Below are 27047 nucleotides of genomic sequence, written 5' to 3'. Positions count from 1 at the left end.
GTAAAGGAATCAAAGACTATGTTATCTGGTACAGCATCCTCAGATCAAGTAGAACCATATAAACCTTTTCTGGAGAATCAGTTTTTATTTTCAGCTGACACTCTTGACATTAGAAGCCTTCTTTGCTGATTACACTATTTATGTCTTGCAAAGCCTCAAACTCCTTTAGAAACTTGCATCAAAGACAGCAGTCCATTTTTATACAAGTGAGATAAGGGTTTGGTCAGCATAATTTAATTTAAAACCAGGTCTCAGAAAGAAGTGACTAGAAGAGCTGGTTGGCTTTTAGAACCAGAACCTCTGCAATGAACTCTGCTACTGTTAGGTGGATGCAGTAACAGAAAACCAAAATGAATTAAAAAAAAAAAAAAAAAAAGGCAAAATATTGTTTTATAGCCATGTACCTTGATGAAAATGCAGCAAGTAATGAAGAACATATATTGGTAAAATACCTGAACAGCCAATATAATTGGTTTTTCTACAGTAAAATGAACTCCCATTGCTTTAGGACTACATTGTTACAAGGAGAAAGATAACAGGCTTGACTATACTGTATGCTAGTACAAACTCCAAGAAAATAAAGCTGTCAGCTACAGGAAATAGAGAAGCATGAAAAAATATTAACACAGATCCAGCTACACAATTTAAGAAAAAGGTAGACATGTAAAGCTTTATTCTTCCATTTGAGGAAAGTGGAAAAGCTAATATTATTGCATATGCAGAATACACATCCCTCATTAAAGAAAAAAAATTAAAATAAGAGTGAATCAGAGCTTCTGAAGGAAGTAGAATTATCTTTTTTCTTTCACAGAAGAGGTACCACTGAGCTCAAACTCAAGACAAGGCTCCCCTGAACAGCTTTGCTAACTCATATCAATACCGAAAAAATAGAGCTCATCAATAACATGTGGCTTGCACGTCCCAACCATTATTACTTACTTGCAGGTGCAGAACTTGATAGCAGATAGCGTGAGACATGCATTTTTCTATTAAAAAGTGGGCAGGAAACATAATACAATTTCTCAAGAACCGATGGATGGTGATGACTTTTGGGCCCTATTTGAATGTATGCCCCACCTATGAAAAATCTATCAATTTACAGAACAAAAGAGTGTGCTCCTAGTCAGACTTATTACATATGAATTACTTTCACCAGATTAGAGAGAGGGCAAAAAGGAAAGAAGAATTTTCACAACCAGACCTTTTTCATTGAATCTTTGGCACTGAGCAAATGAGTAAATCAGCTACAATCTCATGCTGGAATAGGATTTTCCCAATATTGCACTGCACTGGAGTACCCGCGGTTACCCTGAGTTCAGAATAAAGGACAAGCCTACAAGTCTTTCTGTTTAATAGCACCAATGAGGGGAGGGGGCTGCACGTTCAAATTACTTACTAGGGAGCCTGAGCAAAAAGTCTAGTATTTTCTACGTAACAACTGGCAGATATGAAAGGTAACCGAGACTGCGTATGTGAGTAAGCTAGTATTTTAAATTAAGCATATTAACATTGAAAACTTCCCAGGTATTTACATGGATTAGGTACCGTAGGCACGTAATTGTGTTACATTTCTTAATCTGTCTACAGACTTTCACAGAAAAAAAAAAAGGCCCAAAAACTTCCTTCATAAACTTTTGAACCCATGTTAATGCAAAATACACCCAATTATTATTGGGAAAGAACAATAAGCCATTGTATCACCAGTGGATTGGGAAACTGTTCTCAGGACAGAAAGAAATTATCTTTCAATGCCCATTTAACAATAAAATCACACTGCAACATAACTAGAAATCAGTGTAAAGGATTCCCAGAAGCAAAGGAAAACAAATATAACCAACTGGAGAAAGAATGCTAACAGCCTTATTGAGATGCTTATTTGAGACAGGCAATATAAAGAGCAGACAGATGCAGAAATAGATGCCATCCTAAAGAACAAAGTAACTAAAGAGACAAGGAAGCCCCAATAGCCCTGAAATGTCAGACACCACTCACGCTGTCAGAAAAGGGAAAAATCTGTTTGTATGCATTAGCAAAGTTGTACGTGTGGCCACAAGAATTTATTATCAAATTCTAATTTATTGATGTCCCCATCCGCTCTATAGTTAGCAGGGAGGGTCTTAAAACATGCAAAAATGTCTCATGATAGCAGTGCCTAGAGGGACTTGTCTGAGTGTTTTGTATTACCAGCTTCCCCCTCTACAGCACAGATAGACTTCTTGGAGATGAAACCCAACCCAGCAAGCCAACACCCTGAAAAAGCAAAGGAGCAAAAGGGTATGAAGCATTCCCCACCAACAGGAGACAGTAACTCAAAATTAGGTAAAGCTGTAATGTATTTAAGAAGCCACACATACAAAGCAGAGGGAGAAACAGGCTAGATTCAGAAGCATAAATCTCACCCAGCTACACCCATAATAATAATATATTATCAGCAGGGAGCGAGTCACAGTCCATAAAGAATTCATAGGCCAAACTGCGTCGCCCCTGCGCACAGGAACGCCTTCACCTGGAACACGCCGACGGGCAGCTGCAAACCCTGCCGCTCGGCGCCGCAGCTCCTGCCCGCTTCTGGAGGGATCGCACTGCAGGTGCCCTCCTGCGCTACAGCGGGACCAGCTTAGCTATGCAGATACACTCTTGGAGCTGCATTAATTACATCACTGGCCTTTTTTTTTTTTCCTGCTCCTCATTTCCTCTGGCTAAGAGATTAGACAACCCAGGGTAAACAATTTCTAGCAAGTCAGTAGGTCATACAAAGGTGACTGCTACGCCAGCAGCTCTCTTCACTCAGTGACTACAGGAAACCAGCCCTCTTATGCTGTTAACTGGTGGGGGTCATTTCCCCCCCAAATTCATACTTTGCATGTTTCTTGCACTTGTAAATGTGCAACGCTGAACAAGATGCCCACCGTGTTAATTCACCTCCTTCCCGGCAGAACACAGCAATAATCTGAGAGGTGACACCTTGCAGATCACCGAGATTCTTAACCAGCAATGCAAAATGATCTTCCTGTTTTCTCCTTTTACTTGTCCTCGTGGAACAGCCCCAAATACCAGTAACAGTAGCTCACATATCATCCTGTCAAAGCTCTGCATGCAATTCTTCTAATTAAAGACTGCAAAGATAATGATCAAGTGGACAGGCACGTAGTCCTACTGCTTACAGCTATTACTGTAGGCTTACTGCCTTTAGCTATTTACTGTGAGGCAGATAAACAGCTTTTCGCACTTTCCTGCCTATTTTTAACCCGCTGGCACCTCTACCCTGTAACTGAATGATTCATTCTTCGAGTTAGGGAACATGCTGTGATCCATTTATATCGTTCTGCATTGCTCTTACTATACAGGGGGGGCTTCTGTCCAAGACTAAGGGCTCTATACCCTGTAACAAACCAACAGTAATGTAACCCTACAAAGATTATACACTGGACAATGCGTATAGATATATATAAAGTGCTTGGTACTGTGCTAGCAAAACGACCATATGAAATCTTTAGATATTTGCTGTATTCAGTTTAATATCCTTTGAAGGATACCAACTGGGGACACATAAGAGGGAATAAAGGGAAAGCCTAAAGATATTTCCTCAACAGTCAAGGCCAGGTATTCAACATATTGGGCGGTTTATGGCCACTGAACCATTTGTGTGTCTCTCGAGGTGCCTGTGAAAGCTATGGACACAAGGATGTTGTTTAAAGATGTGGTAAAGCCTAAGAGCACCCCCTCCTTCAAGTCTTCACAACTGGTTAGAGGATGTTTCCTTCACCGCAGCTGCCGCGTGTCCAGGTGATAACTACTGAACCCAGTAAATGCATCCAAATCCTGTGCAGCACCAGGTAGCCCCAGAAGGCGACTACGCACAACTGCGTCCTGTCGGATACGAAGGGGAAGCCTCTTCCCGCCCCGCTGGGAACAGCTACGGAACAACTCCGTGGCTGCCACTTCGGCGCTCCTACATGGAGAGGAAATGTGAGATCCTTCACTGTTGTATCTTGTCTCGCCCACGCAACAGCTCGTTCTCAGCCCTACATCACCACTCGTACCTGCTTCTCTCCTCTGCAAAGCCTACATTCCTCTGGGAGCAAGGGAAATAACATGGCACCAAATTTTTAAGTGAGGAATTTCAAACACGGGAGTTTTTTAATATTAAGGAGCTTTGAAGCCATATTAATTTTTTTCAACAGTAGATGTAGAAGCATTATGAGGGAGAACAGAGTTTTTCCATCTTTCAGTTTTTCATTCTCATTCTTCAACAGCATACTTGTGTCTCGCGACAGGATAAGCTGTTCTTTGGCCAAGGGAGAACTGAATTTAAACATTTTTAGAGTTTGACCATGTAGCTCCTAAGTAGACTTCAGAACCCAAGCAAGTGAAATCCGAGGTGTTCCTCAAACGTTTCCCACTGTGACGCATCTCCAACTAATGTGAGTCCCAAGACTCTACAAGGAAGCACACTACATCTTCAGCTGGCTACACCTCCAGCTGTCTCAGTGTATGGGAGGAGTAAGATCGACTGCACGTGTTGTTGCTTACACCATCTGGGATAGCACACACCTCAGACTAGTAGAAAATCACATACCTGTACAAAGGTAGAGGATGACAACACAACGAGTTGTAGAGGACAATTACAGCTGAGAGAAAAACATCCCCAAGACCAGTTTCTCACAAATTAAGAGCACCAGGGTCACAGTTATTACTTCAGGCATTCCTAGATCTGTAATATCCCATTCACAGAAATTTGCCACTCCTTAACTTTATGATGAAGAATATTTTTCACTAAAAGCAACAGATTTTTATGAATCCTGCCAGTACAGCACAAAATAACATAGGTTCTCATACTTCCTATATCTGAAATTCATCCTGAATTGTATCGTTAAGTGGCATAAAGCTCAGCATTACCTAAAAGCATCATTTTTGGCACAGTATCATACCAGTGACAGTTGGTAAATTCTGAGCTACAGCATCCTAGGTTATCCCCACAGCTTGCAGCTGCAGGCTTTCACAGATAAAAATAAACATGTATCCACTGATGTCTGCACTTTACAGAAGCTCTGAAGTTGAGGAAGGCTTACACAGGGTCTCAGTACAACTTTTAGGACCATTCCTGAAGCAACTTACTCTCTTCCAAACTCAGACCTTTCTGTTAAAGATCTTCCATTTCTGTAAGAAAGCTGAAATATTAACTGGGACTCGAACCCCAGTCTCACATTCATAGATGAGTACCCAAACTCCCAGCTACACAATCATTCAGTCTTGCTTGCTCACTCTGATCGATGTGTTAGGTATGTTATACAAAGTAAAAAAGATTAAAGCTATCTCCTCTACAATCAATTCCAAGCCCTGCACCGGATCAGGCAGAAGAAGGAATCTGAACTCAAGATCCCCTGGGTACCACTGTGAGTAGCCCAGCCACTACAAAGTCATCAGGACCACTCTAGAAAAATGCCCCTGATCCCACGTAAGCTCATCTCCTCAATTCCAGTTCTTTGTTTCTGGTAAAAATGCATAAACATCTTCTCTGAACTGTTACAAATTCTGGAAAATGTAATTTTCAGGTTGTTCTACAGCAATGGGAAGGGAAAAAACATCGAGAAGGGAGCTGAAGCTTGGTTATCACTCTGCCCTACAGCTTCCAGCTGAGAGGACTTCTGTTAAATACAGTGGACAAATCTTTTCCCTGAACTTAAAAACCAAATAATTCTGAACGAGAACTGACTAAATAACTGAACATTTATGCAATACCCCAATCAATGTAACCAGCAGCAGTCACAATCAGTAGATAGATACCAACACAACTTAACTGAATCCCTAACAGCTGTAAATGAATCATAGCAAGAATACTAGTACCCAGACTTCTTTTTTTTTTTTTTTTTTAAATAACTGAAGCTTATAAAGGTAACTGGAAGTTCTAAAACTCCGATAAGTTTTACAATTGAATTATTGAATACACTTGAATTGATAAACTGTATTGGAATTTGCTAGGAAGCAGTAAATAGTGGGAATTTTACTTTGGCTGTTGATGGGAGATTTGGCACAAATGTTTTTAGCCTGGTGTAACTTTTATCCTTAGTAACTGTTATTGACAACAATAATGAAAAAACATCTCAAAGAATGTATTTTTCCTGGGAAAGGAGGATGTTTTTAGAAATTTGCTTTTAAATAATGCAAAAGTCTAGGGAAAAATTAACGTCCTGGAACATTCATGGTTACCACAATGTCACCACAGCTGTGTCAGAGCGTAATAGACTATAAACAGTTGAAAAAAAGAGACAAAATTGGCTAAGTTCTTTCAGCAGATGTATAATGTACAGATTTTGAATGTATATGCTTCATGGAACAACAAAATGTCAACAATTTGCTTTGCCCATATGCTAACCCTTTCAGACTTGTTATGGGAGCTCCAACCATGAAAGCAAGCATTAATTTCTCCTACTGGTGCAGAGGAATAACAATTTTTCGAGCTCCTTTTAGAGCTATGGCTTCAAATCACTTCCAATGAGACTTCATTTTTGAAATGGCAATGCTGGTCTTCGAAGTAGTGCTTAGAAATATCTAAGATTTCCTCAGAGCTGCATGTAAAGCAGTCATTAATGAACTAGGCTCCAAGTAGGACAAATATGAATGTATTTAATCTTAATCCTTTCTTATCAAACTCTATGCTCAGTGATTTCCAGCAGTCTTTATTAAGAAAACACAGGGTTTCAAATGCTTCCATAAGTAACATCTGTTGGTGTGTGTGCCATGGAAGAATTATGAGAAGAAAGAATAGCTCCTCCAGTAATTTTCTTTCCTACATTTAGCAGACGTGTCCTCAGGTTTTCTTAGAAACTTAATTTTAACAGTTATAGCACCCAATGAATAACTGTGTTGTCTCTCTAAAGTGAAAATTTATTCAATTTTATTATACTTTATGTAAATTTAATTCTCTTTTTTCTGAATTATATGGTTACTTATTACAGTAGCAGCTCAGTTTTAATCTAGAAGCAAAAGAAGTAGGGTACTGTAATTATGCATAACCATGAATCCATTTCCTATTGATATTTGCAATACCTCAGCAAGCTTGACCATTTGAAAAATGATCTGAATATCCTCCAAGTTTGCTTGTCCAAAGTTAATTTCCTAAGCCTGTGCTTAGGCACCTGAATGGAAATGCTTGGTTTCCTAAGTGGCTAAGTACACGGATCTCCTCCCAAAGCTATTTTGCTCAGGAAAAGTCAGAGCTTTCCAAGACCATCTAAAACATACAGGATCTGCAGAAAGCTGAAAAAATGTCTCAAGAGATATTAGCATATGGTGAAATTCACTTCAGTGGATTATCTAATAAAGAAGTAATCCTATTTAAATAATATCCCAACCACAAACTACTTCAAATCTGATAAATATGTCTTTTTGTTTATACAGCATCAAGCGTTTGTTAAGAGATTAAACTCGAATGCCATAAACCCAAATCATTACTGAATTATTACATAATTCTAGGATTCAAAGTGAGTTTCACTCTGTTGTCTTGAGCTTCTGTTTATTGTTTCTGGAAATAATACAGGCATCACATAAGTGAAATAGGTGAAGCTTAACCAGAGCAGATAGAAACTGAAGAAGCTGGGAAAGTGAAAAAGCTCAAAGAAACTGAAGATGTAAACTATTCTCCTCTATGAGATAGCTTGGGATTTTTCTGTACATGTAACTTCTGCAGACAACCTTACTCTAGAGGATGGGGCTATAAACCTTTTCATTCAAAAGGAAATTCCTAAGTGACACAGATCTCACTGACAGAAAACATTTCCATATATTCAAGCTACACTTTTTGTTCTGAACACCCATCGTTTGTTAGGAGCTGCATCTTGGTCCACAGGAAGGTTTTGTCGTCCTCTGTGCATGTTTGTTCAGGAACATCACATCGCTCTGAAGCACTGCTGCATGCTGGCATTGGGGCCATACATAAGCTTTTTGGAAAAAAAAAAATTGAGCAATTAAATTGTTTAATATTGTTAAATACTAAATCAGCATCTCTCAGGACTATTTCAGCCAAACTTGACAGAGAAACACCAATATCAAGAAGATGATAGAAGTTCCAACAGGGCTCCTGGAGAAGGGAGCTGAGCAAAGGAGCAAGAGTTGAGCCAAGGCAGTGGTCGAGGACCAGAAAACCAGATGGCATTAATGCCACGTCATGGAAAAACACTTTTATGAATAGATATTTACTTTAAAAATATGTCAATTATCTTAATATTACCTTTTACTCTCTACCTTTGGTTCAGCTACCCCTTCCAGATGGGATTTTGCTGGGCTAGGAAGACAGCAATAGTTGATTAGGGGAAAAGGGGCCAAGCCATATCCTGTGGCTCCTGGACGATGCCCTCAAGCTAAGCCACCGTGCTCCTGACTGCTGCGGCTGCCCACCACCATGCCTCCTTGGGACAAAAGGCAATCAGCTTCCTGGTGGGCAGCATTTCACTGTATATTAACAAAAGATGACATGTGGTGTGATCTGCTATTACATTTGTGGATAAAATGCACCAGGAGAAATATATACCGGTCATTTGAGCTGTGCATATCCTGCATGGCACCTCCACTGCACCAGCAGATGTTAACAGCAACTTTCTTGTGCACCAAAACTGTTCCTCTGCTTTCTTAGCCCAGCCTTGGCAGAGGTTTTCCCTGTAGTCTGATCGCTTGAAACTTAAAAAGTAGAAGTGATGTTTAGAACTGCTGTTAGGTTCTTTTAAAGCTTTCTGATTTTTCCGTTGGGGGAAATAAAATTCTGTATTCCCCCTTCCCATAAGTGTATATATATGGATAACGATCTTCTAGGAGTACCCGTGGGGAAGACACCATCCACCTCCTACCTGTGCAGACCATAATGCAAAGCAGATCAGGAACATCTGCCCAGGCTGCTGTCATCGGAATTGACAACTGCATGAGATTCAACAAGGCTCAGTGCCGGGTCCTGCACTTGGGTCACAACAACCCCATGCAATGCTACAGGCTGGGGGAGGAGCGGCTGGAGAGCTGCCTGGCAGAAAAGGACCTGGGGGTGTTGGTTGACAGCCACTGAACATGAGCCAGCAGTGTGCCCAGGTGGCCAAGAGGGCCAATGGCATCCTGGCTTGTATCAGGAATAGTGTGGCCAGCAGGACCAGGGAGGTGATAGTGCCCCTGTACTCGGCACTGGTGAGGCCGCACCTCGAGTACTGTGTTCAGTTTGGGCCCCTCACTACAAGAAGGACATTGAGGTGCTGGAGCGTGTCCAAAGAAGGGCAACGAAGCTGGTGAAGGGTCTAGAGCACAAGTCTTATGAGGAGTGGCTGAGGGAACTGGGGTTGTTTAGCCTGGAGAAGAGGAGGCTGAGGGGAGACCTTATTGCTCTCTCCAACTACCTGAAAGGAGGCTGTAGCGAGGTGGAGGTCGGTCTCTTCTCCCAAGTAACAAGTGATAGAACGAGAGGAAACGGCCTCAAGCTGCGCCAGGGGAGGTTTAGGTTGGATATTAGGAAAAACTTCTTCACTGAAAAGGTGGTCAAGCATTGGAACAGGCTGCCCAGGGAAGTGGTTGAGTCTCCATCCCTGGAGGTATTTAAAGAACGGATAGATACGGTGCTCGAAGACATGGTATAGATGGACTTGGCAGTGATAGGTTAACGGTTGGACTCGATGATCTTAAGGGTCTTTTCCAACCTTGACGATTCTATGATTCTATGACAGAGATTGGGGAAGAGGGGATGTCAACTAGAAACTTCTCTACTGCATGCCAGGGAAAGCAGAAGCTAGTTGTGTGTGCGCTGTGGGAAGGCAAAAATAGAGGCAATACCCGAGACAGTGAGACCATCACTCAATTTGCATAAAAAGTAAGTAAAATATGTTAAACTGTTTAAAAAACAGGAGTTTAGTTTGCTTCAGGAAAAATAAGAATAAGCAAAGTCACAACACTATGTTCAAAGACAAGAAGTTAGGAATGGTAATTTTTTTCATGAGGTTATCTTGCCTCCATTCCAGTGCTGTACTAATGCTATTTGCAGTAAATTATATAATGTATTTTTCAGCTTACTTGTGTCTGTAAGTGTCTCTAGTGATGACATCTCCATCTCTTTCCTTTGGAGACTGCTCCACAGGATGCATCAGATCTCATAGCTGGAAAATAGTTCCCTCCATCAGTGTACAATTTTCTTTCCTTGCTTTAACTGTCGTTCCATTACTCCTAATAACATTCTTCCCCTCTTCAGAAGATCTTACAAAAAAAAAACCAACACCCTCTCTCATGTACTGTTCATTCTAGAAATCACACAGATTACTGGGCTTACTGCTTTAGGTTCGGATCCTACCAGGTCTTCTTACTGGGCATGACTTACCACAAATGTAGGTTGATCTTGTCACTGAAGGGTGGTGTACACACTGACTTTGCACTGGGATATGCATTTGGTGAAGGGTGAAATTATTTTTCTAAGCCAAGAATTTGCACAAGTGTAACTCCAGTGTGGACAACATTAAGAGTAAAGTGTACTTTTGCACCTTAGTAATATGCTCTATAAGTTTACAGCATTATAGCTATCCTTTTTAATCCCACTAACAAGCTTTATTTGATTCATAAAACAACTCTAACTCTGCCACAAGGAGCTGCATAAACATTATACCAGTACCAGTGTATTTATATTGGCATGCTGGTGGGATTGCCCCACTTATTTATAGTCTAAATGATGCACATTAGTCCAAATTGGCACAGCTCAGGCTCAGTGAAAAACTGATCTTTCAGAATGCACTTCTTTCAGGAGTCGGGCTATAAACCTGTCACCTTCCTCATGCCCTTGTGAAATACTCTCCTACTTTCAGCCCCTACCCTGGAAGAGTTTACTCTATATATCCACAAAGACTGTGCAATAACTTTGACTAAATTCAGTTGTCAGCAAAACTTCACTATTTTTGGAAGCTGTGAAAAGTGTGAACACAGTGCAGAGTAAGAGTCTTTTGAAATAACGTGCTGCGTACTTCTCGGAGTGGGAACAAAGCATGGTAACAAAAGGGATGTCAAGCTGACAACAGAATATATACATATCTGTTTTACTTAAAGCTCACGTAAAGCCTAGGCCACCTTCTGTTCTCCAGACAGCATCTATCCATGCCCCCAGTTCTTTACAGCAAGCCTTTTAACCTGTCAAATACTCTTTATTTGCCAGTGCCTCCCGAGTCCTATTTAATCTCAAAGCTTATTTAGGGCAAGAAGTTCATTGTCTGCAGTATTCCTCAAATTTTGAAAAATGATAATTATTAGAACTGCTTGCCCAAATCTTTGCCTACAAGCAACTTAGCCATGTCTGAGTCAGCTTTTTGTAATCCTATGGAAAATAAAACAATAATGAAAAAGATACAGATGGATGTGTGACATTCATGGAAAAATTATATTCCCATAACCTTCAAGAAGATAGGCAAGTAATTTTTAATCTTTCCATGTACCAATCCCCCAAGCTTTTTAACCAGGACACTTTCTCTTTTAGAAGTTTCACAGCTACATGTTCACAATGTCTTCGGCTCTGAAGCTTCTAGAAACGACGACAGCATCAACCTATCACCTACCACAACCGCAGAGAGAAAAACCATGGATTTCAGTTTTTCGTAGTGTGAAAACTCTACTTAAACTTTTTGTCCAAACACTACAGTGACAGTGAGGTAATTATTAAATCTTTCTCTGTATTACCAGTATATTGCCAGCACTTTCAGACCCATCATAATACTCTGTGTGTGTGCATGCATGCACATGTGCTTAATTTTAATGACAAGTTTATTCAATTCGTAAAATAATTTCAAAACAGACAGCAGAAAGCAATTAAAAATAACAGGAAATCTCACACATTAGAAATAGCTCGAACAAACCTGACACAGTATCAAATAAAGAACTCTGCAGAAACACGGTGTTCAAGGCTTCTGCCCTTGCCCTGCTCAAACAAACCGCGCGGACTCACCACGTTCTGAAGGTCAAATAAGCCCCGCTTTTGGCAGACCAACAACATGACGAACGCTGCAGTCCAGATCACTCTATCATGGCCAGTCTGTGCCCTGTCCAAGTTTTTATAAAGAAGGACTGAGGGAATCCAAGCTGATTTTAGGAGCCAGAATAGAATACAGGCAATTAATGAGACACAGTGTATAAGACTTCAGACCCAAGGAAGTGTGAAATATATTAACATCTGCACACTATACAGTCAATGAAATACATCTGTAGTAAGCTCCTGAAAAAAACAAGTTAAGCCAAATAGGCCACACCATTATTTCACAAAGACACCACATTCTTCATTATCTGAAGTCTCTAAAAGAAGAGCCTGGTGCAGAATACAGTACACATTAATGTAAACTGCCATTGGGAATGAAGGGAAAAACACTAAAGATAAGAAATGACAGAAAATATTAAAATTGCAATTCGTAAGCAAGAACAGAGAAAAATGCTTTCAACTTTCAACTGCTGTAGCTTTGAAATCCAGAAGACAACAATATCTTATTAACTACATCAGTAAGCATCCGTATAGCCAGCATCACCACCCTTATCAACCAGAAGATACCACTGCAGGCACAGCTGGAATTTTATTGACCAAATCAACAAGATAACACAGAGGACAGGACCTATATCAATAACCAGGGCAAGATGCCTCACAGATGACAGAAGTTTGATCTTTAAAGTATTTCAAGAAATAACTGGTATTTAAAAAAAAAAAAAGTCGATGATTCCAAGCTATGATTTCCGTATCGCACGAAACAAGCACTTTGCTGCAGAGTCAAAAGAGTTGAACACACTCATTAAGACCGCAAGAACAGCAAAGCAAGCCTCTGAGACCCTTCAGGATTGCTGGTTAAGGCAGTGGCTTTTAACCTGTTGTCTGTCAAGCCCTCAAAGATCACAGACTACTGTGCCGCATCTCTTGAAAGGTCCCTAAGAAAAAAAGACACCTTTACTCCGTAATGCAATCTGATTATGGAACATATATATCAAGGTTTGCAACACCACTAAGTATCTAAACAAAGAAGAATGAAGCCATTAAGACTAACAGCCTGAAAAAAGCAAGTTTCTGCACCCCACAGCCAACACATTCTGCCTTCCAGGTCTTATAAAGGCTCAAAGATACGCATGGTTTTTGGCCGGCTAGAAATGTAAATGCTTCTGAAAACATTTCCTAACAGGAGTTAGGACAACAACCACTAACTGCAGAACAAGTATTGTTAACTCCTGATGGACAGTGCCTGTTTGATGCACTTTCAGCTTCCCTGGTGCATCCCTTGAGAAGAGAGCATGGGGTTGAGGGTGCAGTCCCCTGGAGGAAGGGAGCCTTGCTCCTGCTGTGGGAGCGCATGAGCACGTAGCAGGGTGGAAGCATCAGCAGGGCAGGGTGTAGTGGATGGAAGAGAGCAGAAAGCAAAGGGTGATAACAAGAATCAGTGGTGAATGTGCTGCATGAGCACTGAATAGAAAGAAGACCTTCTGGGGACCCGAGAAGCCCTTGCAGAGTTTGCAATAAATGAATAAATAAATAAACAGAACCTGTTTAGTCCAAAAGTCTTGCTTCATGGGAGGGAAAGGGAGGCTGCTTACTCTAAGTTAAAGGTTTAGGCAGATTTATTTTAAAAAATAACCTGGGTTCCCATCAGTCACCTTAAAAAATGAACACATTAAAACATACCAAAAGACATCTTCCAGAAGAAAGAACTGCCTTTCACTACACATAATATAGGACTTGCTTAAATTATTCTTTGTGAGGCTTATAAAACATCTTGCTAACACTTGCCTCTTGTATCCTATACTCCACAAAAATTCCATTACTATTCCTGTCTTCTTGCCTTAAGAGAATAAATAATAATAAGCTCATTGTCTATGAGGTTTATGGGTGTTCAAAGTTGCCAGTCACCTGTCATTTCCATGCAAAGTATAAACCCAAGCAGACTTGTCCTTGAGGGAGCTGTAGGGCAGCTGAGCTGGTGGTATTTACCCTAGGGTTTCTGAACCCATATTGTCTCAGAGCATATAATAAAAATGTTGCTCCTTCTGTCAAAAGAGGCTTCCACTGAAAAGGTCTGTGAAAGCAGCTCCCACACCTCATACTCCTGTATATGGTCAGACTAGAGGCAAGGGATGCTAAATAACAGAGCTGTGCTTTTGCATGTTCCACAGCAGCATTCATTCTACCTGCTTCCTTGTGTCCACACTTCTCCCCTTCATAGGGGCATTATCTTTTAACAGCATATGCGGAATAGAAGGAATAAAAAAGGAGATGAGATCTGACAGAAAACATAACCGAAAATAAATATATGCAACGCATAGGATGCTGTGTGTCAGATAAGGAAGTAGGAGAGAAGAGGAAAACAAAACTAAATCAGGTTGCAGAGGGAAAAGAAAGGAAGGACCAGTATGGAGGGATGAATGGGAAGAGCCTAATCCCACTTCTCAACTCCTTCTCAATCCCCTCCCAAGCTCCTCTAACAAGGTGTATTTCCTTTGCTAATTACACAGTAGAACTGAAGCAGCCTGATTTGAAATCATGCAGAAGTTGAAAGTCCTCAGCTTTGAGTTTCTACTCCTAATAGCAAAAAGCCAAATTAGAAAACACTGGAGAAGCTGATTTGACAAGAGACACCAAGACATTGGTATCACAGCAGGAATTAATACTCTGTTGCTTTCCCTTCCCGAGCTGTCTCCTCTGCTTCTGGGCTACCACTCCTCCCCATGAGAAACAAATGAATAGGGGAGCTAGCGAGGGCTGTATATATTTTCTATCACCATCACCAGCTCCAAAAAACTGAGTGGGAACTGAAAACAAGGTATGAAGTTCAGGAAACAAAACTCTTAATATTTTTTCAACCATGCAGGAATTTTTGGCTCAGATACTTTCTTTAATATTCCGCTTAGCAGAGAAGCACCGATAACAATGACAGTGTTACTGGCAGCATTATATAGGTGGAATAAAAATATAAAAGTGTCAATGACAACCTAAAGACGAAACAAAGTAAACATAAAGTCTCGGCACGGAAATTATTTCTTTAGCCACCAGTATTCCGTACAATTTTTCCTTTCTAGCATGATTTTTTCAGGGACTGGATTAGCCTCAGGATTGCTCCCATCGCTTCCAGTATAAAATAAAAGTCTATTGAGACTTGTATGTAAAAAGTTAATTAAAAGTTGAATAAAATGACTACAGAGATCAAACAATGTCTGTTCCCCAAGGTCATGCCAAGATCCATATACATGTAATATTTCATACAAACAATATAAGTTATTTCATGATGTTCTTTTCAATAAAAATGATGATGAACAATAAAATGTTCCCATTATCCTTTACTAATAGATTTATTCAAAGTAAATCAGAAGTTAAAACAAGTAAGTTAAACACAAAAGGATTATTCTATTCATTGACATTGCCAGGATAATATCTTCAGTTCAGTCAGACTGGCTACTATACCAATAGTAAAAGCATTATTTTTCTTTAAGCCCCTGCTATGAAAAGTACGTCAATTTAAGGGATCATTTGTGCCTATTAAAGCCCAACGAAAAGACAGTGGAATTTTAAAGTTAGCAGGATGCTTTAGATTCAAACACGGGTTGGATGCTCTCCTGTTTGGGACTGCTTTCCTGAAGCGGGATTACATGCCCTGGTTTTGCAGATGTTCAGGCACATGCATTGCTTTTTGCTCTCTAAGTGCATTGTGAAAATCAAGACACCTACTCGGCATGAATACATTTTTCTATGGGGCTGTGTTGTATCGGGTTTTATAATGTAATGAAAGTATGCAAAAATCCATCACAAATCATAACCCGTCATGTCTAAACACGTTTCTAAAACCTGGAACTTAATATAAATGCAGCTGTGACAAAACAGGCCACTATTGTAATAGGTTCCCACCGAATACACTGGCAAACTGCAGTAAGCATGGCTATGTGCAAGTCTGACATGCAATTTCTATGTAAGAATCCAAAAATGGATACTGAAAGTCATGCATTCATCATTTTAGTCTATTTTAAAAGAATACAGTAACATTTATTCTCATAAAGCTCATAAAAATAAATACTCCCAACATAGAGATTTACGATACAAAACAATACCAATTTCAGAATAACAGCACTTTGATATAGAAAGGCCATGAAGGATGATCGAGCATTTTGCTATAAACACACAATCTATTTTGAAATTCCCAGATGTGTGGGCTACCATCCCTTTCTTCGAAGATTTTATCTGATGCGTGCTCATACACACTTTAAAATAGACCGAGGTCTATTAAAGTGCATCAAAGTCCTGAAAGAGAAGAGGCTGCGATCCATTCATGTGTATGGACAGTGAGCTACGGACAAATACCACCATTATAGTGGCTTTCCATTTAAAAAACCCCCAACTTTATTTCCTCAATTTCCCTTCTCTGCCCTAATTTACTCTAAAATTTAAGACTTCCTAATCACTTATGCATTCTTGGCAATTACTCTCCAGCCTTACATGAATGTTCGCCTTTTCTAGTGTACTATGGAAAACAAAGAATTTGCGAGCAGATAAACGATAAAGACTAGTGCACATTTATAAAGGTATGGGTGCTGATTTGACTGACTGAGTCCTTTTATGAAATCTCGGCTAAATGAACAGAAAAGAGCCATCATAGATTACAATTATAATTACAGCTCCACTGGGCAATCTTAGTCAATCATCGTTTCTCCATGTTGCTATTTTAGCTTTGCAAAAAAAAAAACCCAATGCTGGTAGTTTTCTAGCTCCCCATATGACTTATAATACCCCTAGTCCATTGTCATTTTTCTTCCCCTGCCAATTCAAGTCAGTACATTGAAAATCCTCAGGACACCCCACAGAGCATAATACTTTACACCTAACAGTGACACTGGCAAAGATCAAGGATGGAGAAAGAAATTTTAATTTAGCTGATGGGTTCAGCAGGCAGATATTTGGCAGATGTGACACATTACCCGTATCTCTGCTCCTATTTCTACCACCTCCAGCCTTTTACCAATTAATTTAGGCCAATCGTCCAAACCCATGAAGCACCATGGAGTAAGGCACAGCAGTCAACCCATCCACTAGATAGGATAATTAGCACTTAGAATGCAACTCTATGAACCTCTATCATTATTTTAATGACACTTTATGTGCTAATTTTAAATATAACAGCTGCTTCTCACAAGTTCCAGCTACAGGATTTTGCTAAAGATCACCTTTAACATTACAATCTAAATTCAGTGAGATTATACATTAACAGAAAACATTCATATTAGCTACTCAATGAAAAGTAAGATTTGTGGGTTTGGCTTTTTTAAAACATTCTATATGAATGGCTAAAATCAGGACATAAATTGTGGTATCAATACTGGCACAAAAGCCAAATAAACATGAAACCAAAGTGATTAAATAATAAAAAAGTCTATAGAGCTATGCTCACAGTTCAAATCCACAGTTTTCCCTAGGAAAGGACTACACAGTTAATTCCAGTTATGAGACACTACACTTAAAAATGAAGCAATAAAGTCCCTGGGTAAAATACATCTTCACTTTAGTTGGCCTCAGAAATGCCTCCAAAATAGCGTATCATCTCACCTGTCACTAGGGTTTTACGAAACAACCATTATTCTCTTCTGTTCTTTCTTTACAACGTTGTGCAAGGAAAATAGTTTGATTTCTGCAAAAATATATTTTTTACATTCTGTAAAATATATTTTTATATTTACATGATAAATAACTTATCAAGGGAAAGCTACACTGGAGAAATTAAACCTTATGTGGAGGTCTTCATGAAGTGCAGCCTATGATCATTTCCAGCTCCTGCAGGAACAAGTTCAGTTAATCTAGGTTCAATTCACCACAGCCTGATGGCTGGCACTGGCCCGGCTCCGCTTGTCATGGAGCATTTCCCCGCTGTCAGACACGGCTGCTGGGAACAGCCAGTGAGAAGGAGAAATGATCCTGCAGGCAATTACATGTGTCCTCCCAGAAGGCTTCAAACAGGAGAGAGATCTTGAACTACATCGAAAGAGAAGACCCCGTGCAGAACAAAGTACAGCTACATAGTGACCCATGTTTCATCTGGACTGCTGCATTTGATGCTATTTGGAGATTTTTATTTTTTTTTTTTTAACGTGTGCAGCCACATAAGCCCATCCAAGAGATCAAGCTTATGGCTTACTGGAACTAGAATTGTAACTGCCATCCAGAAGCACTGGTTGTCCCCCCATGGCAGGTGACATCGCCCTCCCCAGCCCCACAGCGGGCACATTTTCTATTACAGCTATCTGAAACATTCACTAAAACAGGCAGAAATTTTCAAGTTTGTGGGGGCAAGTTGATAATCTGAAAGCAGGTGATTTCTACTCCTAAGAATGTTTTTAGGAAAAAAAAAGGTATTTTAAAACTTTCCTGCTAAAGCTACCGGAGGTAACTATATCTCTGACTTCCCCCTGGTCTCTTCACATATAATCTTCATTAGCCTGCCTTCACCTTTGGCGTCTAGCTACCACCTCTCCCCAGGAACGAGAGCATAAAGAAGGGAGGTAGACTGACCCTGTTCCCTGGGTTGGCTTTTGAATGCAGGTCCCCAGCTAACCATGCTGACCACTATTCACACTAGATCAACAAAGTCATAAAATCAGATTTTAGTAACTCACTGTGAAGTAACTTTCAACAAGATCATATTTATAGATCTGTATTATTAGATGTTTCTTTAATTGGACCAACTATATCTATTGTACTTCTCTCCTTTTCATCTACCACAGCCTTCCTAGCAAGCAACACACAAGAGTCTAGCCTGAACACGGACCCAGCGAACTGGTGCGTATGTCAGTGTGCAAGCTGGCTACGAATTTAGAAATTTGGCAGATAGCAGTGCTCACCTTTGACAGCAAAACTACGTACCATGAACCCTCTCAGCTCTCTGGTAAAGGAGCCCTGCTAGGAGAGGCCGTGAACATCATGGTGAACACCAGGCTTTGTGGTGCTCATCGGCTCTGCACTTGGGGGAGGACCTGAGCCAAGGTCCCCTTGACGTGGGACCAAGAGTTTGGGCGGCAGGGAAAAGAGGAGAAATGTGATTGCATTATCTTCAGACAAGAAGCATTTGCTCCTCAGATCATCCAAAGCCAGGCTCTGTCCTCGTCCTGGGGTAAAATGCAGAAGGGAAGGTGCTAGAAGATGACTTGTGGCATTGGAGTCAATTTTCTAATTTCTCTATTGGCTTTTTTCAAAGCTATTAAGTTTAAAGCTCCCACTTGCTTTGCCTGTGGAGTCCAACTAAATATTTCTATGGTTGATTGAAAAAGAGGTCTGAGGTTTATTCAAAGTAATAATAACAAAAAAAACCCCAAACAAAACAAAACCAGAAAGCCTACAGCTACTCACACTGTTAACAGTCTCTTCCCGCCTTTTTTGGCTTCCTCTCCTCCGTTCTCCTGCACAGCAGTCTCCACAACTTAAACCCCAAACCCCTGCCCGCGAGCACTCTAACTGCAGATTCAGTCTTTTCATGTGCTGTAAGGTTTCAAACCCTTCGGCTGGGGCTGCACGGCTAGGAGGCGCGTCCCCTGGGTGGTGGATAGGGGATCCCTCTCTGGAGGGTGCACCGGATAAAATTGAAGAAGGTGCTGCGAACCAACGCAGCCTAAGGGAAGGTCACCCTGACAGAAAAACCACTGGCCCTCCAAGTCATGGGGGTTGGGCAGGAGGCCAACTACCTCCTCCCGGGGGGAAAAAAAAAAAAAAAAAAAAAAAGTTGCAGAAACGGCGAGCATCAGAAAGAGATGGAGAAAATCGGTAATGAAGTGAGGAGGAGGAGATGGAGCTGGATCAGTCGTGTCCTGAGGGGGAAACCGACGGAAGACTGCGCTGTGGCCCTTGACTCCAGAGCACGCAGCCGCAGACCGATCGAAGTGGAAGAACGATGTTCGCGCCTTGTGTGCCTCCTGGCACTGAGAGAATTCAGATTCAGGTTCAGAAGGTTTCAAATAGCCCACTGTACAGACACAGGTCACCTCCTCAGTCCCCCAGCCACAACAGGGCTTGGGGCCATCCAACTTTGCCCCCTGGCAAGGAGGTGGCCACTCTCTAGACTTACACCTCAACCTGTCAGAAGGATTGCCAACATGCACGTTCCCAAAGGCTGTACTGATCCTTCAGCCTCCGGGAGCATCGGATCTTCACAATTAAAGCAAGGAAGGTCTATTACAGAACACAGCAGGCAAGGAGTGGTATAAAGAGAGTATCACTTTTTTAATGACAAAAATTAAGTCATTCAGATTGCCTTCTCTGAAGCAAAAAGAAATTAAATCACCGCAACATTCTTTTCAGCTGCAGGCTCCAGCCTATGCTAAAGTCGGTTTCTGAGTGCACAGAGGTTGCCAGAGCCAATGTTAATTCAGATCCAAGAGGAAACAGCATGTCCATGAAGAGGTACAGCTCATTTTGCACTAAGCTGGATGGCTCCGTACCCTGCAGTGCACGCCATGCCTCCCACCGCCCTTGGGCCCTTGCAAGCTCAGAGCGAGCAGAGCCCCTGAGCTGTCCCGCCAGTGCATTACACAGTCAAGGGCATTCACAGGCAGCAATTTACATTTTTATGGTTCCTCCTTCCTCTGTTTCTATTACACCAGTGTGTAATCCTCTTCCAACTGAGGGCTGTATCTCTGTCAGAGCCCTGTGCTAAGCCACCCTTCCCCATCTCCACCCCGCTCAGCCATGCCACTCCTGCCTACAGCAGGCCAACGGACACAATGGTTCATTGGCACACCTCCCTCAGTCACAAAATGCAGATTTTCTTGAAACTGAAAATGGAAATGCATTATTTGCTGGTATTTGCTTGATAGGAAAGCCTGGCAGACTGAGGATTTTTTTTTTTTTTTTTTTTTTTTTTTTTGGTGGGCATCCTCTTTAAGGGAGTAGACAAACCACTCAAGGGCAACAATGCAGCTGCAGAATTTATAGCAATCAGGGAATTTCAGTAAAAACTCACTGCAGCTGGAAATTACCATCCACTCACAAGTGATGTAGACCTCCATATAACAGTGCTTATTGCTTTCATGCAAAACATTGTGCTACAGGAAGCAAAAGTGTTTTGTGTAAACCAAATCCTGCGAAGTAACAGCTAAGCTCCAGCATGCCCCTTCTGGGTACGGCGAGTCCAGAATGCAGTGGTCAGCCATTTCGAGCACTATTTGACCTCTGATTTTTTCTACATATTCACAAATTTGGAGGTCATGCAGATTCGTGCCTTGGACTAGGATGAAATCATTGAGGCCTACAGGGGCAATAGGCAAAGACAGGGTGCCCGCATCTGGCTGCTTCCTCCCTGCACCGCTCCCATGGGAAGCTGCAGGCACACCTGGCGAGGTCTGGGCTGCCGTGCCTCCGGCGTGATGAGATACGTCACCTCTCATAGATGCCCAGCAGTTCCATCCCCTACTTAGGCAAAAGTCTGGCATCTGGATGAAAGCCAGCTGGTGTGGGCCCAACTCAGATAAACTGGAAATGTCGGCCAGCATGGGGAAGCACTGGGACAAATATCCAAATGCAACATCTGTTCCCTATTGCGCATCCTCCCAAATCGCCATTGATCTTGAAACATTTTTAGGCTTCCCTCTGGTCCAAGATTAACCCAGCGAACAGATGCGTTAGCAACCCTTAAAGGCAGAAGGGTTTGGTTGTGCAGGACTATCGCCCATATTAAGGAAAAAGGCTGATAACCCAGATGCCCTCCAACTCAGCAGAAGGGGAGCCAACCTTACAAGAAATAGGTCAATCAGGATGATAATAACATTATAAAACTAAGCAAAAAGGAGAATGGCTAGAGAGAACAAATGAATATTTATCTAGCACAAAAATCAAAGATTTTCAGAACAAATTTAATTGAAATTCATAAAGATGGGAAGAGAAGATATTGTGTCTGCATCAGAACTAGAAACCTGGGTGGTGGATAGGAGATGCCAGAATAATTCACCTACTGGGAAAAATGCAGGCTGAGAATAATAAAAAATATTGGGGTGGGAAGAAAAGCATGATTAGATAATTAAAATGAGCAACTGAAACTTTTGGTGGAAAGGATGTGTGAGCAAGAGCAGGTAAAGGGTGACACACCAGTTAGAAATACTGTTACTAGTTTATGAGCCACTGATATTTCATTGATATAGGAGAAAGTGGAAGTAGATGCTGATGCACAGAAACTACAAACTATTAGCTATATGAGAACTGCTCCAAGAGTTAAAAGGATTCAAGGAAAAGTCTGCAATTATCAGAATTAAAAACCAATAATATCTCTCTGTAGTATTTTAGGATAAAGAATCACGATTGTCATATGGCTCACCAAGCATAATGCAAAAATGAAGTGGTAAATACAATATATCTGTTCCACAGTTGAGAAAATGCTGGATGACATAATGTATCATGATAACTACAGCAGTGTATTTCTAATTCAACAATAACTTAGAACAATGTTAAACAATGTTAGCAAGATAGGCAGCCCAGTATCAGCAGGTCTGGATGACTTCGATTCAACAGCTAAGCCAAAAAGCTCTCTGGATCATTAATACTGATTTTCAATAACATTTTTGTAAGAATGTCAGTGTTTCATTGCTAAACATTTTTTTTAAAAATCAAGATCAATATTTATCTACAGGCTGCTCAAATTTGAAGAGGATTAATTCCTTAACTTAGGGAAATTGGAAGCTTGTGTTACACAAATCATACTACAGGATCACTGCAGATTTGTTTTGGTTTTGTTTTTTTGTTTGTTTGTTTGGTTGGTTGGTTGGTTTTTTTAAGTCTTTGACTGGTATATTGAAGGTAACCACAGCAGACAGTGAAAAACACTGGATTAAGATCAACTTTAAGATTAACTAGAATCAGGTGGCCAGTTCCAGGGATACACAATGTCTATGACCCCTGAAAAGAAATTAAAAGGTACACAGAGGTAACCATCACTGCTGAACTGCAGCACTGTGAAAGCCACAGATGCACAATGGTGCTGTGCAGGAATTGCCCAAGGCCCCAGAAGAGACGCTGAAGAGCCGAGAAAGTTACCTGAAGGTGAGGGAGGAGCCCTGACGCGCCGGGCAGCAGGGCAGCTGTGCCGTGGTGTGCCAGAGAGTGGCAGGGAGGCACAGCCAGCCCCTGCTGAGGGATGGGCAGAGAGCAGGGGGACATGGTCAAATGGAGGAGATGCCCCTGGCTGTGCAGCAAGGGAGCAGTGCTTTGGCCTGGTCACCTCCAGCGGTGAGCTGTGGTGCCAGCCGGCCGTAAGCCATTTGAGAGCACCATGAAGCACCGCCGCGGCTCGGCGTCACCAGGACTGCAGCCTCCCTCGGCAAGGCTGGAGACGGCGTCCCTGGCACAGCCGTGGTCCCGAGCCCAGCCCAAAGGACCTCAACCCTGGGCCAGCAAGGCACCAAAGGGACACCACCAGCATCACTTGTACTTTCAGGCTACGCACATGAGAGGGGTCAGTCTCCTACATGATACCAGTCGAGTGGATGAGCTGCGTGTAAACGATGAGATTTGGCCACAAAGGTGTTGAGGAGTTATCACGGGTTTACCAAATGCCTGCGTGAAAGGGATACGCATCTTAGTTTGGGAAAGCACAGACTGCGTGGTCAGCCAGGAACACCCATATGAGCAAAGACACTAATTAGTAGTAGGTGCACAAAGAGTACCACGGATGGAGACTCTACAAAGCCCCCCCCGAAACCTTTATAAAATTCAAAACTAATTATGGGAGAAAACCCATCCTAAAGCAGTTCACATTTAAGGACAGGACCTTTACAACTACAAAAGTCATTTCTGCGCTGTCCTGGAAGGCAGACATGTGATAAAGAAACCAGTGCTGTATTTTGCTACCTATGCCATGCTTACCTCCATACAAGCAGACACAGGGCTATGCCAGCCTGCTGTGGGACACGAATGAGCATGTGCGTGACTCTCGTGTAATACATGAATGAATTGCCAGCGTCTTCCCTATGAACCCGCAAATAAGGAAGGGAGAGCCACGACCACAGTCAGAGACCAAGACCAAAACAGAGAGGGAGGCTGGAAAAAGCAGGTCTCACCTCTGAGGACACATGGGAAGGGCGCTGTAAGTAGCCACGGCCAGGAACAGGCAATCTCCCTGGGGAGGAGGGACAAAGCACGGGTGTAGTCACCGGCCAGCGAAGGCACTCTCTTGTCCCCTGGGAAACACAGAGCTCATTGCTCTCTCCAGCTTCCCGAGGAGGGGAAGCAGAGAGGGAGGTGCTGATCCCTCCTCCCTGGTATTCAGGGATAGGTCGCGTGGGAACGGTTCAAAGCTGCACCAGGGGAAGTTTAGACCAGACATGAAGAAGCATTTCTTTAGCATCAAACAGTGGAACGGGCTTCGAGAGAGGTGGTCGATGCCACAAGCCTGGCAGTGTTTAAGAGGCATTTGGACAACGCCCTTAACAACATGCTTTAACTTTTGGTCAGCCCTGAATTGGTCAGGCAGTTGGCCTAGATGATCACTGTAGGTCCCTTCCAACTGAAATCGTCTAGTCTATTCTATTTCCCTCAGTCTGCCCTCAACACAGAGGGAGGTGAACATCTGTCTCCTCCTGCAGCCTTCAGAAAAAGGCAGGGCGAGGCAGAAGCTCCATCTTCTCCAGTGCTTGGAAATGACTAACAGTTTACACGAGCAGGGTTGCACAACCCGCTGTGTGTGCAGGAGCATGTTTATCTTTCACTACAAAACTGAACAACGGCTGGTACAACTGCTTCAAAGCGCAGCTCTTGGAGAGGTCACAGAACAACGATTTTGTGTTTTTTCCCCTGAGTTCTCAGCCGTTTCAATTTCCAGCAGAATTAAGTTGTCTGAAGTTGCCCAACTCCAGGCATGCACAACAAAGATACATGGAAGAGATGTACAAAAAAACCTGTGCATTAAAGCTTGACGCACAACTATTTCTGTTTCAGGAAATTTATTTCTGGAGGTGGTAGGAGTTTCCTGGCGCTCACAGGAACATCATGAAATATTTACTACACTTTTACTTTTCTTAGCTGCAAAAAATAAACAATCCACGTCACCTCCCAAGGATGCACTAGCTTCTTATTGTACCTTGAAGCTGACAATGTAAATCTGGAGTCTGAAACATGGGGTTTGCATCTTGGGATGTGAGGTGGCAGATGAAAAGTATAAATGGGTAAGAACACAAATTGCGTTGCCTGCAAGGTCACTCACCGGCAACCCCCCAAACACAGCTGCCACGCAGTCATTTGGCAGATACCTAATTGATACGTGATGGTGCTTTTTTTTTTTAAATTAAAGATTTTCATGTGTTCTCAATTGCAGAATACTTGACCTGACAAGCACATGCAGGCACAAAAGATTACATGAGACAACAGGAAAACAGAATAGACCAGAAAATATATTCGAAGTATACCCAGTAATGGCTTCATTTGCCTGTTCCCTGGGGAGATCTGAACTGTTTTGTGCGCAGAGGCTGTTAAACAGAAAATTATTTATTGGGAAGGTAATACAGCATGGTTAGAAGCATGTCACGTGAGCTGTCTAGGTACACAACAATCTCTACTAACCAGAAGAGAAATTGTGTCCACCTAACCAAACCACTGGAAGAAAACCTGGTCATTTCAGCTGTAAGAATGAAGAGGTTAAAAGCAAGGTGAGCCATCCGTGTCTTACAGAGGCTCTGAGGACCCCCTTGCAGGCAGGAAGAGCTGCAACAAAGGCCGAGAAGGAAGGACCCACTTCAGCATCTCCGCATCTACAACCCACTCAACAACACGATGAAGTTACACTCACAGGCCATTGCACGGACCTGTATACACCAACAGTCCCTTTTCTTTCAAAAGCTCTCTGATCAGAAGGGATACAATTGAAACTGATAGTCAATGCGATCATTTTAACTTTCAGAATTACTACTCAACCAAATGAATGAACAGACTAATCTGCAGCAGATCAGAGCAATTACTTCGGCTTTCATTCACGATCGATGTGGCTGATTCTCAGTTTCCACAAGACTGTAGAGACCACGCGACTTCCCTGAACCCCACGACTGCAGCCATCCGGGCCGAGCCGCCTGTGAGGCAGCAGGAAAAGGGATCAAATACCCCACCCACCTCCTAAGGCTGTGCCTGCACCTTCTGGAAATGCAGACTTCGATGTGGACCCCCGATTCTTGGTTTGCAGCTCTCTCCAGGAAAGTGGGGGAAGCAATGAATCTTCTCTCAGATCTGACTTTTATAGAACGTGTTTGTCAAGCTGCCAACATAAACCAGCTGTTTGGTAAAGCGTAATATTCCCATAACATATTCTGATGGGATTGTCTGTTTTACGTGTACATATTCTGAAACATAAATTACACGCGTTTTGCGGGAAAATTTCAAGTGATTTTTCATACAAACTCTAGATGAGAGCTGGGCTGATGACAGATTTGAGCGCTCAAAGTAAACAAAAAAATGTTTAAAAAGGGGGGGGAGAGTTTGAATTTAAATAAAACAGATACTGCTGCAAAATAATACAACAATAATACAAATAATAAATCTCATTTGGGTCAACCTGAAACATTATCTTCAATCCAAAATGAAATGCTTCCTTTTATTTTCAAGCTATTCAATCCTTAAAAACATTCTTTAAGGAAAAATAATTTTTAAAGTAAAAAGCACCAAAATATTTTGAAAAAAAAAAAGAGTAAAGATCTAATTTTGAAAATGCTGAAACAAGACACTGCAGCATCTGGGGAAATCATCTTTCTTCTTCAGTCAAAACTACTGGCAATAATCATCCTTGAAAATGCAAATATTTCTGATCCCTATCTAACTCGGCTTGTCAGCAAATTCATGACTTGTCAAAAAAGAATTTTCCCAGCTTTATTCATGAAGTTGGAGGTAATTATCACTTTTTCAGCTGATATAAGAGTGAATGTGTTGCTAATCAAGCCGGTGGGAATTAGAAAAGGTACAAAGCAGTCTACACAACTCTCACAATTATTCCAGTGAATTGTAAATGATATTAGAGCATCACTTTCAGCAGTAGCGATACAATCTCTCTCCAAACCTAAATGAAACAAAGAAATCACGCATG

The 27047-nt window shown here is 41.7% G+C and overlaps 1 protein-coding gene across 11 annotated transcripts in view; it reads right to left on the bottom strand.

Moving 5' to 3' along the window:
* Positions 1 to 27047, bottom strand: part of GRIP1 (glutamate receptor interacting protein 1) — a gene marked incomplete at its 5' end in the record, with an annotated part of 332803 nt that overhangs the window by 108706 nt on the left and 197050 nt on the right. The gene's annotated exons all lie outside the window — the stretch shown is intronic.

Source organism: Platalea leucorodia (genome assembly GCF_965183815.1).
Source record: "Platalea leucorodia genome assembly, chromosome: 4".
Classification (NCBI taxonomy): Eukaryota; Metazoa; Chordata; class Aves; order Pelecaniformes; family Threskiornithidae; genus Platalea; species Platalea leucorodia.
Note: the sequence above shows the minus strand (reverse complement) of the source record. Positions and strands in the feature narration are given on the sequence as shown.